The following is a 20,656-nucleotide window of genomic DNA, read 5'->3' as shown; positions in this document are numbered from 1 at the left end:
CCCACTTGGCTACAAGAATCAGGTTTTGCAGCCAGGTTGTTTTTTCTTTTTTAATCCCCCCTCGTCCTCTGTGCTGTTTCCCTCTGACTTGGGGTGGGAGGCACAAATGCCCCCTGCTTGAGCCGTTGCAGGCTGAGGAGCAAAACCAACTTCACTGCTGTACAACCTGGCTGTCAGGGCATGTACAAAGGCAAAGGAAGTCTGCAACTCAGTGACTGATTCTTCTGCTGATTTGGAATTTCTGATAATGCAGGAATTGCAACAACAACAGAATTCCATGCACATAGGCTTCTTCCCAAAACCAACCTCACTTACTTGTTCTTCTCACTTGAATTCATGCTAAAATCAGGCAACGTGGAGATTTCAGGTTGTTTTGTTTTTCTTTTACTTTTATGCCTCATTGTGGGTGGCATTTCCCTCCCCTCTTTCCTTTTTCTTTTCCAGTGCAGAATAGAGTTATTTATGAGGGAGATAAAGCAGAACATATTCTATAAAAGAGCTTGTTTGGCCTGAATGCCATGTTCTGATAAGTGTCCTATGTGAACGAGACATGAGGTTAAGACTTGAACTGGAACAAACTATTTTTGTACACATGAAGTGGATAGTAAGATACTGGTGCTTGGTGGAGACAGGGTTAAGGTTCTCAGGCAGCTTTATTTGACTTTGAAGAAAGATTTTTTTTAAAAGAAGGAGTCAGCATTTCACACAAGATAAAGGACACCTTCACCTCTTGATGGTTAAAAAGTCCAACACAAAATACCAGCTTGTACTTAAAATCCCTGCAAATGTTTTGGGTGGGAAAATTCTGTGGAAATTTGGGTTGAGTTGGGTTACATTTTTTCCTTACAATGACTTTAGTACAATCCAAATTTCCAGACCAAACAACATTTTTTTCCCCCTGAAGATTTTTCATCATACGGTGACAATTTGCAATGTGTTATTTCAATTAATTGTCAACTATTTCCAGATCTCTGACCAGATTACTGTATATAAAACCGTCAGTGCTAGTCAATTTGCTTTTCTTTCCTCTCATTTATTTTCCAAGACAAGAACTGTTGGGTGACCATCTGCTTCTTATTTCAAACCTGTCTATTTTTGTTAATACCTGATGTCTCATGTCTCATGCGAAAACTCAATTAAAGATTGATAAGCAGATTATTTTGTTTTGACATGGGTCTTCTATTCCAAGCAGCAATGGTTTACAATTCCAAATTACTTTTCTGTTGCAGATTTCTTAAAGGACTATTTAAATTTTGTTTTAGACCCATGTGTGGCAACCATTTCCAAATATGCTTGGCTTTATGCATTTGAGTTACCTTATAAAAGGAAATAGAGACATTTGTGTGCTAAAATATGAACATTTATGGAACAGGGACATGAGGAAATGTAAAGCCAGGTCTCCATCCATTCTTTCCTACTGGTTTCCATATTAAGTCTACTCAGTTTTCAGACTGAAATAGTTTTATTTGTCTGATGACCAATGCCATTATATCACTGTTAGTATGAAGCTGGGTCCTTTCCACTCTTTTGCCTTTAATACAGATGCTGTCACTTAGAAAGCTTCAGGTGGAGCATCCCATAACAACCTCACCAGATCTTGAAGTAATGGTTATTCTTTGGGTTGTATTGACTACTTGTCCCCAGGTACAATAAAGCAGCTTTAAGCCCTCCCCATGAATGCTTTCTGAAGTGGCAATGGGGTAGATGAAGCTCAGGTGTTGCTTAAAACCAGATTTGCTGTTAGATCTCTTCTCCTTTCTGTAAAACATTTGATATTGCAATTGTCCCACCTAATTGCTGTGACCAAGGTGCAATACTTGTGTTAAGAACAGTCTTTTTAGGGTTTCAGGTAGCTGGGAAGAAATTAACTTCCCTGAAGAATCATTCAGTCTGCCTAAAACACAAATAATTCACTGCATCTCTCTTTTTTCTGTCTTAACAGACAAACCTAAGTATCTGATATTAGGGAGGATGAATCTCAGCCAGAAACTTCTACTCAGAGATTCAGGTGGGAAGGTGCTCTAATCTCCTCCTCAACTAACAGAGCAGTTGATTATACATTGTTTTTTCCTCCCATCTACACTAGGCACACCATCACATGTGAGCGAAATCCCTCTTTTTTTTTTCTCTGTTTTCCTTACTCTATTCTACATTTTTTTTTTCTTTTCATAAAATCTGTCACCAATGACTATTTTTTTTTTCTCTGTAATGGAAATATTAAGAATGATTGGTTAAGAAAAACCCAAATCCTAAATCATTAAGCAATAATTCTGAGAGATTATCTTACTGAGTAATATGCATTTTTATAGCCGACATTTTGACAGGACATATTTCACTTAGAAAACCATCATTTTTTCTCCCTTAGGTTATAAGGCACTTAATTCATTTTTTGAAGGAAGGAGGAAACAGCTGTGGCTAAAGCACACTTTTTCCATCTGTCATTTTTCCTTTATTTTCTCTTTTTGTGCATGCAGCACTCTCAGAGTGAAAGCATTAGTAGCGGTGCCAATATTAGAAGTTAAAGAATGTAAACTTGAACAGTTTTGGTCAAGGTTTGAGGAGTTTTTTTTTTTGTCTTCCTTTTTTTTTTTTCCCCATGTTCTCTGGCTGTGCTGGAGGCCATGGTTGCTTGTTCAAAGTCATGGTGAAGAGGCAGGTGCTGAGATGTGCTGGGCACTGCCAGACCCAGCCATCCCCGGGTCCTGACTTTTCACCCAGCCCTAAGCTAAGCTATAGGCAATGTCCTCAGCTGCTGTCATTTAATCAAAGCAGCTACCTGGGGAAATAGGCTGATGATTTGTCTTTGGTTGAGAATATATCCAAGAATCATCCTTGTTTACTTAAATGTGAGTTTTCCCTAATTGTCCTTATTAAAACATGACTTTCTCTGTCAGCCACCTTCAGTTACTCGCCTCTCTTATGCTCAGTAATAAACCTTAGCTCCATTTTCAGGAATCACCATTTTGATCCTCACTCTGTTGCCTGTGAAAATGTCCAATTAAATGTTCTTCTTCAGAAGTCTCAGGATGCTGGATAATTAAAAAATATGGGAAGATCTAAAAAAAAAAAAAAAAAAAAGAGCTTGGTACCATCTTCCTCGTTGTTTGTTAGACTGGTTTAAATGCAAAAATTTGACAGGTAACAATTCATAATATTGAGGAAAATACTTGCTATTCTAACTCCACTCACTCATTTCACAGAAGGAGAGTAAATTATAAAAGTGACAATATGGAGAGACAGCTCTCTTTTGGAGTAAATTATGGGTGGAAATTTCAAGTGATTTGGTTTCATTTTTACCCTTAATTCCATCTGTCTACACTAGGAACCAAGCTGACGAAGCCAGTGCCTGAATGTAAAGACAAGACCTGCTCTCTTCTGCTGGGCAGAGAGGGGTTATGAACTACAGAGCAGCTAGGTGAAATATCACGCAATAAAAAACGGTGATTATTTGGGTTAAAAAAGGAGCAGATAATCCCACAGTTATTGTTCACTCTTGTGCCAGCTAAAACTGGATTGGCACCTATCCCAAAAAAGCTAGCATGTATTTTCATTCTCTGATTTTCGTTTTCTTCTTCCTTTAAAAAACTGTCCCTGTAAAGTCAGCCAGGATTTAAACAAATACATCTATAGCATGACAATACCCCCATTAAAAAAATAATTAGGAACAGGGCCTGAAACAACTATCTAAAGACACTGGAAAACATAAATCAGCCCAAGTATTTGAATAACAGCAAGGTGATGATGGAGACAACATGAGGTGGTCTTGCTTGAGAACCAAGCACTTTGTTTTGATACAGAGAGCATCAAACGGAGCAGAGCAAGGTCCATGTGCTCTGCTGTGTTCTCAGGCCAATCCATCTTTAAGAAAACTGTCAGAAAGGGCAAACGGGCAGTATAATTCTTCCCACTAGTGATGTTGTTTTGTGGGAGCGGAGCAGCTTTTAACTGACAAAGACAGATCTAACCTCTGAAATCAAGACCCCTTATCATTATTTTTTTTTCATGAAAAACACTGATTTTCTATTAAAGCTTTTTTTTTTTTTCCCCTCTTTTAGCTTTGAAGCTGTTTGAATGCTATTATTTCACAGATGCTTGCATCTCTTGTATGGATCCCTACAGAATTTTTATTGACGTAGAAAAAGATTGCCTCATGTTCTTTTTTATCATTTGCTGTCAAACTTGCCAAAAAGTTTGACTCTACAATGCAGTGCAGTCAAAGGGAGTTTTTCAATGGGTTTGGATTTAGTTCCCAGTTTCCATCTCTATCAAACCATGTAGGTCTTTTCCACATACATTTCTCAGAGGCAAAGGACCACAGAGTGCATGCTGACGTGTCACTTCATCTGGAAAGCCTATGAAAACCCACGATTTGGTGGAGATGACAGCAAGACTCAGACTTGCAGGAACTGCCAGCCCACTGTACCCCTGCTTTGCTACTCACTCCTCTATCCAAAATGCTTCTCCTTGCTGGAGATGCCAGCACCCGGTGACTTTTCCATCCTTCTGCATGTGGTGCTGAGCTCCTGCCTGATGATGCACCGTTGGTGTCCATACTTTGGCCAGAAGCAAGTCCCAGACTGTCTTATCCATCCGTGACTTGTTCCCCAACGCATTCACTCACATTCTGCAAGCCCCAAGCAGGGTTTCCAGCTTCATCGCTGAGTCATTTGGACAGAGGACAACCCGACTAAAGGACCCTAGGTTTCAGTCCATCATCAATGACCTATGCTGCTCAGCACTACAAAGCCAGACTCGTGTTTAAGCCCAGCAGGCTGCCAGCCCTAGCGTTGGTCATCGCATGCAGGGGTTTGCTCTTGGCTGGTTCTCTGATTCAGCACAGAGAAGGTTGCACAGATTTTCTTCCGTGCTGAATCACCACCTGTTCCTTGTTCTCTCAGCAGGAGCTGTGTCTGAGAAAGGATGTTCCTACACAAACTGCACAGGGCTCAGGGAACATGCATGAGTCACTGTTGTAGTTCATGATATCCTGCACTAATAGATGTTAATAATAGCTTTCAGAAATCTCTTACAAATACCGAGTCATTTCATGATATCTTTTTACTCTACTGCTGAGTTTTAGTAACTATAGCAGGTTAAGAAGCTTAAAAACAGAAATAAGTTGATGTCCAGTTTTGCCTTTAAAGTCTTGCTTCTGTTCATACATGTGTTTACCAAGATGAAATAAAGTACTGATTTTTTTTTTTTTGGTGGAAAATAGCAATAGAGTGCTATTGACATTGGCTCTGAAAATTAGATCTTCATTAGTAACAGGGAAAGCTGTTGCTTTTTCTATCATCATAAAGGCATGGAAGTCAGGAGAGATAAGACAAGGCGTATTTGGCAATGCATGGTATTACCACAGATCAATATTTTTCAGGCAAAATGTTTTTCTTCGTTGAAAAATGATCTGCTTTTGCACATACAATTTAGCGCATGAAAACAGATTTCAGGAACTTTTTCATATTTTGCACATTAAATTTTAATGAACTTAAATTTATTTATTTTTTTTTTTTAAAGAAAAACATTTTTCAAATGTATCCTTCCTTACAAAGTCTGTTTGATTATAAATATGGACTGTTCTAAATGTTTCATTTTCAACAGGCAAAACACAAATACTTTAAAAAAATCAGGATTTTTCCTTCTTTGATGAGCATTATCTTGTTTGTGCACTTTTAAAATGCATGGAAGTGTGTCGTGAGATAAAGCCAGGAAAATGAGCATAGAAAAAGATTAAACGATGGGGCCAACAATAGCTAGAAACAGCCATGGATGACAGTCCAGCTAATGTAAAATTGAATGTGTTTGACTGTGTCTAATCGTGATGAGGATTCCTGGACTAGAAAATATCATCCTTAAACCAAGGTTTAAGGTTTGCAAAGTTGTAAAAAACCTGAAAATGCGTCTTTGAATGGAAAGGTTTAGTCAGCTTCAGAAACAGTTCTTTTATAATGCATGGAAAATTGCTAATCTTACCAAGTGTGTCACCAAACCAGTGTTAAGGACTGAATGGAAAAACTTTTGCAGTCATTTCTGTGAAATGTCATGTAATTCACAAGAAAAGGAGAAAAACAAGAGCGTTATTTCTGTTTTTTCTTGCACGGTCTGGTAGTTTGACTTGGTAGCTTGTAATCAGGAGTCTGGGCTCCAGTGACGCCTCTCAGGAAAATCCTTCAGGTACCAGGAAAATCTTGTTGATGGGGAAAGAGCTTTGGCAGGATACCCCGCATGACCCTGGAGTCAGGTTCCCTAGCTTGAGCAGTTACTATTTCCTGTACGTAAAATCAGAAATTAAATGTACTAATTACTACGGTCTCTCTTCTTAACACATCTGTATGAATATGGTAAGTACATTTTATATTAATCTGATTAACAGACTTTTTCCCCCCACTATTTTATCTCAAAAAATGCCTTGCAACCCATTGTTTTGCTACTTAACAACTCTATGCTGTCACTTTGAGGCCAAATGCAAATGTAAAACAGATCGTTTCCATTTAACCAGTTTCTGAAAAAAAAAAACACGCTTACTGTCTACATAACAGACTTCAATATTAATACATCATGCAGACAGAATGAAAAAGAGCAAAGCAAGGATCCTACATCACAGAAATGTAACTAATGCAGAGATAGAGTAAATACCACTGTCAAAGAAAATTCATTAGCTAATCTTATCTAAAGAGCATATCTAAATGTGTCAGGCGATAAAAAGCTAGACCAGCTCAAACCTGCTCTCTCCAAGATGCCTGCCTATTTGAGCCACGGAAAGAATGAAAACGCATATACTGTATTACATATCACTCACTCCTTGCTTAGAGCACTTTAAGCAGCAAAAGCAACAGTTTGGAGCTGACAAAAGTCTTATTAAGCACATGGCTGCTGAGACACTAAAACGTGCTACCAACCCTACTGCTTTTGCTCTATGATGCTTTCAGGTAGGTGAGCAGTGTCTTACACAGGGGCTCCCTAGAGTAAAAAAAAATACTGTGAAACGCTTTGATATTCAACACATGTAGAAGCTATGGCCTTGGTGCTGCTCTCATTTCTAGCCCTGGTAAGGCACGCTTTTCTTCTTCAGCTTACAGGTTAAGACAGAGGAGGGCTGTGCCTGGGGTCAGGGTGTACCCCAGGGACAGGTGCCTCGGTGCCCACTCCTCCACTGTGGCAGCGGGTGTTGTGCCATGGGATTAAAGGGAGAGCTGTCATGGCTCTGGTGCGAGGCCTGTTACAAGCTGTTGGACTGGAGAGGCAAGAAACGAGAACTGTGAACGCTCTGAAGCTTAGGGGATTCTGGGAATTAAATATCAGGGAATTATACCCTGTCCTTTGTGCCCAGTTCTCTTTAATCAAGAATGTCACCTTACAGGGCTGGCTTAAAGAAAGAACTAAAACAAATTAACATTTTTCCATTTAAGTTCTGGTAATCTTCCTAGATGCTTCCCTCTGGCTTCATCTTTTGTAACCGTCTCTCTACAATGCCTTATTTCCAACAGTTTCTGGGAAATACTCTTTCTTGCAGTCGGGTACCTACGCTATCCTTACACAACACCCCCTTCCACGTTCCTGAGTTCACAGACAGAACAGCTGTGCATCTTTATTACACATATGCTGCGTTCTGGCTTTGCTTGTTAGCCAGCAGACAGGAAAATTTTATTTTTAGGCAGATGTGAAAGCCCTAATTTGTTGCAGCGGGGAAGAGAGAGACTAATAATAGAATGCAATACAGCCAATGCCAAATTAATTAACAGAGACCAAAACAGGTTATAGTTTACAAGCCAAAGCTACTATTTTCCACTTCCCTCGCCTTCTCCTTCTCTCTGCAGTGTAGTAGAGCTAGAGTTGGAAGAGGGACATCCTATAGCACCTAGTCATTGCTGCAGGCATTTTGCTGTGCCTTTGAGTTTTTAAGGAGTTTGCCTTGACCTTACAATACTTCAGTGGACAAGACCAGCCGTAAACAATTTCTTCCACGGCCGCCCAGCCTGGCTCGAGCCTCTTGCTGCTGAACACATCTCAGCTTGTTGGCAGATGAATCAGCATGGCGGGAAGGGACAAGGAGGAGGAGGAAACGTCAGAGCCTTGGAGAAGGTGCTGAGGCACAGCAGAGTCCCTGCTGCACCCGCGCGCATCCACCTTCCCGGGCCCAGCCTCCCTCAGCAGGAGGCCGATGACCTGAAGGGAGACTGAGAATAGCTCCTGCCTCCCTTTTTACTCTCGGGTGACCACACGTGTTTGCTTGTCAGCTCTTTCCAACTAGGAGCAGGAGCCTATTTTAAGCCATCTCTTTCCTCACGCATACACTGTTGCCATAGCTGCAAAACTAATGCACATGGAAAGAAAGGTTCTTACTCTATTGACTCAGCAGAGAGGCATGTTACTGAATCTCTCTGTTTCTTAACTCATGTAAGTGAAAGATAGTGGGCCAGATCCTTCCCCAGCTGGTGCTAAAATGGCACAACTCTTTTGGCTTAGTGAGTCCCTATTAATTTGCAGCAGCTGACATACTAGCCCTTTGTTTTCCATTGCTATGCTTTCCAGAACTGTTCGTGGCATGCTGCAATTAATTCAGCTTCTCCTCTTGTATCCTCCCTTGAAAGATAGTCTGATGGAGATGGGAGAAAGCTGTATTCAGTCTCCTTCTGTCCACCTTCCATTTGTCTGAGGAGTCAGGGAGTGAATACATGCCCAGCATATGGTATCTCTCAGCCTTTAACTTGCATCAAATTTCCAGGGTCACAGACAGCAGTTTTGAGAATATTTAAGGTAAGCTTCAAATGCATTGGCACTGAGCTTTCATTCCAACCTGGCGATAGCATACACACTAACAGTGGCTTGCAATGATTTTGTTCATGTTTGCAAACTTTCAGCCAACTCTGATTCAAATGTAATTGCTAATATTTTGAAGCTGTTGCTTGCCAGGATGCTTGAAGAAGAAACCATCAATACACTTGAAACAAGCCCACTGCAGTTTGGCTAGAATTTTGCAAGGTTACTTTATTTAAATGCTTAAATTTTCCTGCCCATTCCTAATATTAAACAGAAAAGAAACAACTTTAATAAAAGGCATTTGGGTCTTCAGTTAATGTGAACTTGCACAACTCCTTTTTCTTTCAAGGTTGTTGTAGCTTTACAGTAAAGAAAGCATGAAGACCTACAAGGAGGTAGTAGTTTGGTATTTATAAGCTGCAAGAAGGTTTTATTACGTGACTTTTCTAGTTCATTGACTCAAAGTAACATAATGGCTGTTGAGTTGCCTTGTAGAAGGGACAGGTGTTTGGGCATCTCATCCTAAATATGAAGGACAGTAGTGCAATGCATGCCTTAATTAGGGCTAGGGAAAATATGGACACCTCCTTTGTCCATCCCATCCAGGAAGTGGAGAGAGAGCTGGGGAGAAAGACTAAGTCACTCACAGTGCTTCTAATGCTCAGTAAGCAGAGAGCACAGCTGTGGCTACTGGAAAAGAAATTTGTGATCTTCAGTGGGAACATCATATAGAGGAGTGAAGCTGGATGACTACTGCTGTGATCCAGCTCACTGGCTTCATCACAGCAATAGCCAAACATGAGAAGAGAGGAGAAAACGTCAAGTGATATGACTTCTGAAAATAAGACTGAGGCCAAAAAGATGGGAATAAAAGAGGGCTGAGCAAAGGCTGATCCTCTGCAGAGACAGGCTGGGGGCAGGACTGAGGGGAAAGAAGTTTCCCTGCATTTTGTCAGTTTTCGCTCCAACTTGCAACTGCTATGCTATTAATAAATTAAGGCTAGACAAGTGAATCATTTGCAAACCTGGGACTGACTCATAATGCCTGGCTAGTGGAGAGATGGACAGATTTTCTTCAGGAGCCAAATGAGACTACAGAATAAATGCTAGGAGTAATATATTGTATTTTGAGTCAATATAATGTAGTAGGTGACACTTTATTCACTGCTTACAGGTATCTTAGGAAGGTTGCCTCTTCATTAATGGTATATGCAAGTGTTGATGCAGAAGCAGTGGGAATTAATTCTGGCAAAATTGGCCCCAGATATTCAATGACTATTGGGAAGGGTATGCATCCCAACTGCTATAGGAATGAACTGCTGAAATACAAGTTGTATTTGACCAGAACTTTTAATATTCTGCTTTTTTCTTTATAAATATGTGGCAGTCAAGCAATCTGTAAGACCTATTGCATGTACCTTCAGGTACGAAGACTTAGCGGTGTCCCAGAATATAAGATTCAGACTGCTATCTCAACAGGTACTCTTTAAAAAGATGAATGATCTGCTGACCCAAATTCTAAGTTAATTTATGTACGCTTATATTTTGTTTATATTTCTGTGACTTATCTTTTTGTAGGGCTTTACTGTTTTGGACAGCAATACCCACTTCTGTTTGTGCAAAGAGCCTGTAAAACTTCAGCACCAGCACCATAGCTCAGTTTAGAGCTGTCAAACATCAAGATATAAATATTACCTCCTAGCTATTACTGTTTATAAAATAATCCAGTTCTTAAAAAAAAAAATCAAGCTCTACCATATAGTCATGTGGCTTCCTGCAACAGTTAATTCCAAAGGCTGCTTAAACATGTATGATATTTTCCCTTTGACATGCTTTAAATGTATTTGTCATTAATCTTGACCCTTTGACTGTTCCCTGAGGGACAATGAAGTGATCAGACAGCTGTGCCCCTCATAACTTTTAATACTTTAATTAAATCCCCTTTGGACCTTTTTCCTTTCTCTATTCTTTCTTTAGTCAGCCACCAAGAAAAACGACCACAATTTTAACATCTAAACACTGGAAACTATGAACATATAACAATGCAGAAATTTCTTATTTTTCAATTTACTTAATTATTTTTAAATTTAATTTCTGGAATGAATGAACGAGAGTTCTATTTTCTTCTGAAAATTCTTTTTGAAGTCACAGTGGTTTGGCCTCATGTGTATAACCATAAACAGAACTGTACAGTTTTGGACAGATACTTTCAAGAGTGAGTTCAAGTTCTGCCTCTTCCATAGTTTAACAAGACAATAGTCTTTATAAAACTTTTACCCACAGAAATGGTTGATCTGTCTTAAGAATGATCAATCTCGTTTAAAGGTAACAGACTTGGCTCACGCATAAAACAATCCCTATCATTTTACTATCCTATCCTCACGCCTTACATCCAAGTTTTGGTGTTTGGTATTTACTGGCATATATAGCAATTGCCGAAAATGTCAGTGAATTGGCAAATTATAAATATCACTGACAAAAAAAAAAGAATGATTTTCCACTGCCTCAAACTTTCCATGTTGAAAGTAAGTATCACTTTTGATTCCCTAATTTTTCTTAGAGGGATTAAAGAAATCAAGCAGGAAACAGCAACATTGCTAAATTACTTTGCATTATTCATTTTGTATTGTGTAAGAGGGAGCACATTATTAGATTTCAGTTTCACACTTTCCCCCTCTTCTCTGAGGATTATGGGAAAAGTCATAATTTCATTTCAGAGATTACTACTTGATTTGTACGTGCACAGGCAAATCTCAGCTCAGTAAAAGGAAATCTAGGATGTTTCTGTAAAAACTAGCCCAAGTAATGCAACCTTTTGACTAGTTTTGTCAAGTTACAACAAAATACCATCTGTTTACTCAGAAAACAATACAATTTTAAAGTTTTCCAGGGAACTTGGGCCAGTTTAGAACTTCACATTCCAATTGTGAGGCACCGTCAGTTGCTCAGGCTGGTGTGGAGAGGCATCGTACACAGAATGTACATAACCTTTAAGTCTACCAGAACTTAAAAATCTGAGGGAAGCTCAGCCACACACCCACAAGGAGTCAGTTTGTACTGAACCCCTTCAAAGAGGCTGCATTTGTGGCACATTGTCCACCCACACCTTTGGGAGGAAACCAAAATTTTTTGCAGTGTCCAAAGCAGGAAAACCTCTAAACACAGCTTAATGTTAAATTAAACCTGACAATAAACATGTGCGTAAGGTTAATTCTGGTGTGGAGTCTTGGTAGCTGATAAGTAGCTAAAATCACTTCTCTTTTGGTGTATGAGGGGGTTGTACCCTACAGTATGGAAGATCTCATCTCCAAAGAAGCTACAGGAGGAACTCTGGGCTCAGCAGCAGAAACACTTGAATGAAGAAGCAGTGGATGGAGCAGATTTAGACTAACACGACAGGGAGAAAAAGGGTGTCAGAGATAAAAGTGGCTTATAAAATAACTCGGAATGTCAGCACATGATTATGTTGTTTTCCCCTCAATCATTAGACTGCTATGTTGCAAAACACCCTGGAGCTTGAGACACTGCTAATGGGCAACAGCTTTTGGAATGCCATAAATGCTAAGTTTTACTGGACTGGAAATACAACATATTGTACAGTCAGAATACGGATGAGGAAAGATTTGGACACTTCCAGCTTGTAATAAAACAAGAGAGAAAGTGGATTAGTAGGATATGAAACTCATTAAAAAGGAAGAGCTGTAAAAGAAAGATTTGTGGGAAAACTGCATCCACAACACTAACAGCACCCACACTTGGTTCTTTTGTGCTGTTATTTACACCTGGACATAAGTAACCTAATCATCCCCCCTACACCTTTATCAAAAACAGCCTTACAACTTGTAAGACATTTACAGATAAGAACCTGACAGAGGATGGTACTGAACCTGGAAGCCACTCACTGGGAATACATCAGGCTTTGCTTCATGTTCTGCCGAGGTGCGAGACAAGCCTGTTAGCCTTTCAAGACAACAGGATCTTCAAAACGTACGGCACGCAGCTGCTGTGCACACAATGCTGAGCCCAGGCTCGGATAACTACAGGCCTACGTGGCTTTTGGCTGAAGCAAGAAGTAGGATGAGCTTGTATCTGCCTTCCATAAATCACATCGACTTGCCCCAAGACTAATCATAATGGAATGAAAAGGTCTTTTACTTTAATAAAGTGGAGGGTGATTCCAAAGGTAAATTAGGAAGAGGTACATTATAGAGAATAAAAATTCCTTTCAAAGGTATTGGAAGACACTGAAAGGCTATAAAATCTAATTGGCAGCATTAGCTTTCTGTTCTTTGTTCTAAGAGTTTGCACTCAAGAGACAGACATGCAGTAACGATAGCTTTTACTTGCTAAGATACAGAATTGACCTGCTAGGTAAATATATTTGTTTAATGATTACATTTTCCTTTGCCAAATGAAGACACATAAAAGTGCAAGATTCAACAGCTTTTATATATATATTTTTTGCTTGAGCAGCACAATGGAAATTGTTTGTACTCTTTGCCAAAACAGTAAGGCTCCTCAACTTTGAATCTGGCAGGGATAGAGCCTAGTCCAAATCACTCTCCAGTGATTACTGGAAAAGAAATGCCAGCAATGTTTTTAAGCTTACAAGATGTCATGTACAGTACAGAGTGATCCTAAACAATTTTAACAACCTGATAGCTCTTCATGAATACTGGAAATTCTAAAAAGCCACCAGAATCAGATCTTCCCTGGAGGAGCACAGTTAAGTAAAGGAGTGGCTTGAGTGCAATATGTCGCTGCTGTAAAGTGGATGACTGATCACTGCTTGAGGTTGACAGAAGGATCATCACAGACTGCAGTGAATGTTGGGTCAAGGCTCAGATATGGCTTGATTACAACCTCTTAATTAGGCCTTGCCTGTGGCATCTACAAACTTTGCAGTAAGCTATATGATTCAGTACCAGACTCAAAGACACTGGCTACAGCCCTTGGTATGTCATTAGGCAGATCTGAAAAAGTTTAGGAGAAATTGGAATTGTCAATATTCAGTTAAGTCCAATAATATAATCAGTTCAACAATCAAGACAGATTGACACTTAATTTTCTTCGTTTCTGAAGAAACATCACTCTGCCATTTTCTATTGTTTGACTTTTTATTCTGACACTGACATTTTGTATATTTATTTGCTTAGTCATTTTCCTATGTGATCCTCATAAGTGTAGGTATTAATTTTTACTTGTTTCATTTCGTACATATTTGCCTTTTGTATAAGCATCACTTGTTACAGCCTACTTAGCACAACTTTTTATGAATATAGTGCTTGCTTTTGTATGCATGAAATAATCAAATTACAATGGGACAAACATGTCTTTGTCAGATGTTGAACAATAAATCTTATTAAATGCATTTGTCAAACTGGCAAGTACATTTCTGCAAGCACAACAACTGCTACCTGATAATTACAGCATAAAAAGCTCCCTCTCCCTATGGAAAATTAAGTAACTTTTTATATGCTGTATGTGCACAGTTGCAGGCTAAATATTGTTTGGTTTTATTTTACCAACAGAGAGCTTAGCTCCATAACTTACTGAGCCTTGTAAAGCACTGTATTAGTAACTGTTGATGTGCTTAAGTCTAAAATAGTTTATAGGTTGTATTTTTTCTGACAATGCTAACTGAAGTTACCATTTGGTATACTGGAAATTCTTAAATAGCACCACCAACAGTGCACTAATAATAACCTGTGTGACTGAAGGAGACTTGAGCAATGACCCTCATCCAGCCTGTTGCTGGGAAGGAATCCTGGTATACAGAAGTTAGACTTGTTTGCAATTTTCCTGCCTTTTTTTTTGTGCCTAGAATATTTGTGACTGATTTTTGGAAGTATTTCCCAATATTTAGACCTGCAAACCTCAGGAAAAAGAGCCAAATACTTTATCAGATGTCACCAGAATGAACGGAAGACAGCATGGCCAGAACTGTTTTGCAGATCTTCTGTGGAAATGAAAGCTTTCAGCAATTGCCTCTTTCTTTCTTGCCTAGATTGTGCTTAGAATTCCCCATCACATGAAGCCAAAGTCCTCAAACAATTACAAAAGTAGCATTGGTATTGTTTCTACCTTTTTCTGTGCCAGTTTCTGAACTGTGGCTTGCTGACCTCTGATGTTGTGTCCATTTATAGAAAATCTGACAATGCTCCCATTTAGAACAGCACAAAAACCCCAATATTTTTTGGTGGTGGAACTAATTGTGAAGTTATAGTGATTCCTATTTTTATTCCAGGGACAAGCGACCTTTGTCTCATGCCACACACTTCTATTAGTGAAGAATGAACGCTGAGTTCCTTACATTAATTAAGGCTGCAGGCAGAATTGATTTGTACCTATTTTTGATAGAACGATGATATGGCCATGTTAGGATAAATACAGTATGTTCTTATGAATAAGTGTACTCAAAAATGTAATGTATTTAAAGCCTGGTGTTGGGCTTGTATAAATATAATAATGAAGAAATAAATCTGCAGGTAGAGTAATACAATTAAGGTAAAGTCAAAAACTGTCTTAGAGCCATGTGTGAAATAACAGAAGAGGAGTCATTTAGATAATTTTAACCTTTTGAAAACCATTAATTCCCAAACTAAAGAACAAGCTTAATATCAGCATTAACTCTTTTCACAGCCACAAAGTACTGAAATTCAGACTGGATTTCTCTAAGGAAAGAATTTTCAAACAACCCAATAGCTATGAGCATTTTCAAACAGAATGTTGTCTCAGTGTGATTTCAAGCATTTGAAATTACCACCTTCTGAAGATATTACCATCTCTAGTGCTGTGATGAATATGGATGTATCACTAAGATTACTTTCATAATCAGCCCAGGAGCTCTCAGCCTTTCTCCAGTATCTGCAGCCACAGCAGTTATGTCTGTCCTGGGGGACAGGACACTTCCACTTTGTTTTGCTTCAGCAGCTGCATGTAGTCTGTGATTATAGTGAAGTACCACAGCACCATCCCTCCTTTCATCTCAGCTGTGGCCCACACCATCACCCTGCCCTTCTCTCAGCTGCACACCCCACCACAACAGCTTCTCATCCTGTTGTTGAAAGCCTCCTGTGCACCTCTGGAGGAAAACAGATCTATAAAACCCTTCTTCAGCTAGGTATTTATACAGGCAGTCATTACAAAACGAAGCCAATTCTCATCACTGGAGGCAGATTTATTCCCTGAAATACAGTTTTGTGATTAATTGCAAACTTCTCATGTGGTATTTGTTATAGTTCCTCTGTCCTATAGGGGAGGATCACAGATCTGCAGAGACAGACAGACCAACACAGTGAATTCTGAACAACCCGAACTGCCACCCATCCTTTCCATTAGCTAACACCACATGGCTCTCTGTTCTTGTGTTCACAACTGAAAACAAGGTGTTGTGTTATATGGGTTACAGTAACAGTAGGGTGGAAAGCAGGGCCTGCCTAACCTTTCCCCATGTGTATATTTATTTTACAGCCTTGTTTTTCCACAGTTGCCATTGGGTGTAGCACCACAGCTGTCCTTGCTTTCTGGCAGTGTATTTTTATTCACTTATCTCCAACCTGGCAGTTATTTTTTTCCATCAGTGCCTAGTTTCCAATTTCCTCACCTCGACTCCCTGCAAAGAAGAGAGTCCTCATTCCACCTGTGAACTGGGTCCTTTCAGCAGCCTTATCACAGATGCACTGACCTCTCTATAGGCTTGATCTGTAGTTTTGGACAAACCATTTAGGCTCTCCCAATTCATTTCTTACTCTGAAAGATCTCATACCAGCAGAGATCATGGCACTTCAATGACCTTCCAGACCAAGAAAAGCAAAGTGCACAAAATGTCACTGCTTTATGTGATAATTTTTACCTACAATCTGGAAAATGTCACACATTCCCAGTTATAGGTAGAAGTTTCAGTTTTACTCATTTTTAATGTAAATAAATCTTATTTTAGGTCTGTTGGTGGTACATTATTAATTTGGATTAATTCACACATATAATTCCTAAGCTGAGAAGACAGATGCAGTAAAAAAAAAAGTTTTGTAGGAGTCAAATTCTGGTTCCCCTTTTTGCCACAAAACTAATTTTATAGCCATGACCATGTTTCCTCTACCTAAATTTCCCTCTTGGACATCCAAGACATGTTTCTGCACCCCCGCAGCAGTATTTGTACAAACAGTGAATGTTAGAAATTTCAAGAAGCCCATCAGCCACGGAACTGAACATTTGACTTGCAAGGAAGAAAACAGTTGAATAAAAAGAAAAGATTTAGTGAAAAAGTCACCTGTCATGCACAGAGGTTTCTGATTAGCTGAGGAGTGAACTTCTGGAACAGCAGATGGAATCAGTAGCAACTGATAAGCAAAAGGGCTCACTTGTTCACACAACTCAATGGCAACTGCTCCCACATGGAGCTGGTGGCCACACAAGCAACAGGACCAAAACAGAAAGCTTGGATTAATGGGGAAAAATAACCATTTTGTTTCTTTCTCTAAGTTCCTTAGAAGTCACAGAGGGAAGAGTTTAGAGGTGAGATCTGTAAAGCCATCTTGTCAGTTCAGCCAGACTTTGAGCTGCTGCATTCTGTAAATAGTTCGTTAATAGAGAGCAAGTTTAGCTTTACAATCACCCTTTACAAGCATGCTTTCTTATTCTTATTCTACATATGACACATGAAACTGATTTAGGTACCTAACAGTAGGCAGACAAATACAAATTTTTTGGCCTTGAGTTTTAAGAGCAGACAAGAAAAGAGTCCCAAAAGCAGATCCAGAGCATCCTAACAAAGGGATAGGTATGCATGTGCCTGGAAAACACCTGTTAATAGAGATTAGCAAATAAATCTTTGTGAAGTAGAAGATGTCTAATTTCTTTACCAATGACAGACTGTATTGGAAAGGAAAAATGGCATCCATAAAAAAATAAATATGAAATCCTGGATCTCTAGATTGGAAAGCTTATTTTTAAGCAGTTTTTGTTATGTTTCCACTTAACATTACAGACCTAATCATTTACAGCTTAGTAAGTGATGAAGCCCACTTGTACACACCCATATTTCCAGACAGCTTGCTTGAGAGTTACCTTTCTGTACAAGAAACTTCTTGATTTTTTTGTGCACAAGAAAGCTCTGTAAGCTCAGATGCACTTTTCTTTGCTTCTCTGCCTTCACTTTATGACAGTAAGTGCTCTATTGCATTATGCTTTCTTCTCAGCATATATTTAGAAAAAATGTGAAAATACTAAGATAATCGGTACAGTTTGCGGCTGTTACATTAGGGGAAATCATGTTTATGACTATTTTTATTTTGTTGTTGTTTTACAGCTGATTATACCTTCCAAACAGGGTTTGGAGTTAGAGGCATCAATTTCAGCACAAAACTTCTGCATACATCTAATGAATGGTTGCTCTAAAAGCCATCATAATGTCTGCATATAAACTTGAAGCAGCCCTAGTTTTTATTAATTCAGCCATAACTGAGCAGATTTCCATCAAACCTTTTGATTCCTCTCAAGGTTAGGTAAGAATAGAAACTTGAACATAAAGAGATTTTCACGGAATTTTTTCAATCAGTAGAGAACCAGTGCTGTGAGTAGGTACTTGCAGTGTGTCAGGAAAATGTCAGGAAAAAGTATTACTGAAAATGCATTTTCCAACTGCTGCTGATCATTGACCTTGGTCTAGTCTCAGTGTCTTCAGCTGCTCACTTAGCACACAGGATGAAGAACACAAGTCAGCCTTTCACATCTAAATAAACCTGGTGATGTCTCTCCTTTGCTTAGAGCACTGCAACAGAAATTTCTCTCACAAAATAGCTGAATTCTGCTCTACAAACCAGAGCAACACACAGCAGTTAGAGCCTACATACATCTCAACATAGACCTTTCCTAATCTTCTCCAGCTGGGATTGCTTAGCTTTGTTGGAGGTTGGTAAGTTGTGCTGCTTCTGGGAACTTTAGATTGCTGTAGCATGAGTATTAATCAGCTGTTTTAAAGTGGAAAATTCACATAGGTCAAGGCATAAGAATCTTAGAAAACAATCCAAATGAAATACTTTGCAGTGTAGCAATCTGTGGCTCATTGCGATAGATGGTGTCTCCAGAAACAAGAATGGTGTCATCCAGTGGTGGTGCTACACATGCACAGGAAAAAAATGCTACAGACCAGAAAACACATGGGCAGAAGCTCAAGACAGCAAGGACTGAAGTAGTTTAACACTTAGCTTAAACAGAGGATTGGCCAGAAGCATTCCCTTTACTAAACTTCCACTCAAATTCTCTTATATTGCAGTAGGAGTCCCTGATAACCCAGCCTATTTGCAAATACTTTTCTGCTTCTTGCCTTTCCCCCAAAAGACAGAACAGAGCTGCAGCAGGGCCTGGCTCCAGGTTTCTGCACAGCAGCAAGAAAGTTGAATTTTGTCACCCCAAGAACAAGAGGCAATCAGCTGCTGCTATGTGGGGATCTGGGGCCAATTCCAGACGGGATTTTTTCCTACTTGTGTTGAGCAGGAACCCTGACCCTTGACAATCTGCTTAGATCTCCAAGATGCTGAAGAACGTGTTTCCTTCAGCAGTCGCCTACCTTGTCTGTCAACATGGTCAGCTCTGACAGTCGTTTATAAAACGAGCATACCTGCATTAACAAAATCCTGGACTCACAAACCCTACTTTAAACTTTGCCATCTGCAAGCCTGAGAAGTGATTTGAGAACAAACACATCTCCAGATTACTTTTAAATGGTGGCCACTGTTCTTAGCTTGTCGTTTTTCCATCGACTGTTCCAGAATCTCTTTCCAAAAATACAGCGCGAGCTCTGAGAGGTAGCCAGCCACCGCTGTCTTTGCGCAGCTAGCATGTCCGCTTCCCCAGCCAACTCCTCTCTTTATTAGAAAACAGAAAATCATATTGCAACTGATGGCAGCAGTGGATGTAACCTACTCTCCATGATGAAAGCTGAATTAGTGCTTTTCATTCCTTCTAATCCCCCGAGCTGTAACACCCCTCATGGAGGCTCTAGCAAGGTTGAAAGACTTGAATGTGATACTAAGCCGGTGAGCCAGGTGGCTGGCAATATTCCTTTCATCCAACACTATTTTTGCTTACCTGCCTTTCTAAGGCCATTTGTAAATATAGATCAGAGGGTTCATAAGCAATAGGATATGGAACACCTTGCAGGAAAGTTTCTAGCAACAAAAAGTTCCCCTTCTCTGAACCTTTCCATTCTCTGGGTAAGTATTCCATTTTACGGGTGGAAAAAGCTGGAGCCCAAAGAGCAGACACCAATTCTGACCACACGCAAAATATTTTACACCTCACATATGGAGATCACATTCAGCAGAGTATGGGATACGAGGCTGCAATGCATGCTAGAGCTGGCCCTAACAGCTCCTCCAATTAGTGGGCAATGGTTCTGCAGGAGATCTGAGGAGTATAAGCAAAATTACTTTCTCTGTTCCACTCCGTTCAGGATGAATCTCTTGGTGGATAGCTTGCTCAGCCCATTCTTTTAGCAGTATATACACACAGGAATAATTTTCTCTGGAAAAGTAGCATTCATTACAAATTCACTCTGTAGCTTGTCTTAGAACAATTTATTTGTAGGTCTACGTCCAAAAAACGCCTTTCAATAAGAGTTTATCCTTACAGAGCTGGGCATTTTTGCAGTTTTCTGCACCTTAAAATTGCATGTAAGATGGATTACAAAACATGTGAACTGAGAGTTCACCTCCCTTTAATATTCATGGCATAAGAAAAAATCAATGGTGTCCATAGTATTTTTGTACACAAGAGGTATTTTTTTTGGGGGGGGCAAGCAGAATGATCACCACAATATTTTATCTCAATTTATCAGTTACTGACAGTTTTGGTGAAACTAGCTGATTTTTCCTCCCATCTTTCTTCTTCCATG

At 39.5% G+C, this 20,656-nt stretch overlaps 2 long non-coding RNA genes across 2 annotated transcripts in view; one reads left to right on the top strand and one right to left on the bottom strand.

Moving 5' to 3' along the window:
* Positions 1 to 803: 803 nt before the first annotated feature.
* LOC119713228 (uncharacterized) overlaps positions 804 to 20,656 on the bottom strand; it is a 42,898-nt gene continuing 23,045 nt past the window's right edge. Inside the window, exon 2 of the long non-coding RNA XR_011804200.1 lies at positions 804 to 3,056. This is a non-coding gene — a long non-coding RNA (uncharacterized lncRNA). The remainder of the gene's footprint in view (positions 3,057 to 20,656) is intronic.
* Positions 7,613 to 14,105, top strand: LOC119713229 (uncharacterized). Its single transcript, XR_005260193.2, has 3 exons — positions 7,613 to 8,757; positions 10,148 to 10,239; positions 12,034 to 14,105. It is a non-coding gene; the product is annotated as an uncharacterized lncRNA (long non-coding RNA).

The sequence above is a fragment of the Anas platyrhynchos genome, chromosome 19 (assembly GCF_047663525.1).
Source record: "Anas platyrhynchos isolate ZD024472 breed Pekin duck chromosome 19, IASCAAS_PekinDuck_T2T, whole genome shotgun sequence".
In the NCBI taxonomy this organism is placed as follows: domain Eukaryota; kingdom Metazoa; phylum Chordata; class Aves; order Anseriformes; family Anatidae; genus Anas; species Anas platyrhynchos.
This window is presented reverse-complemented; position numbering and strand designations above follow the sequence as displayed.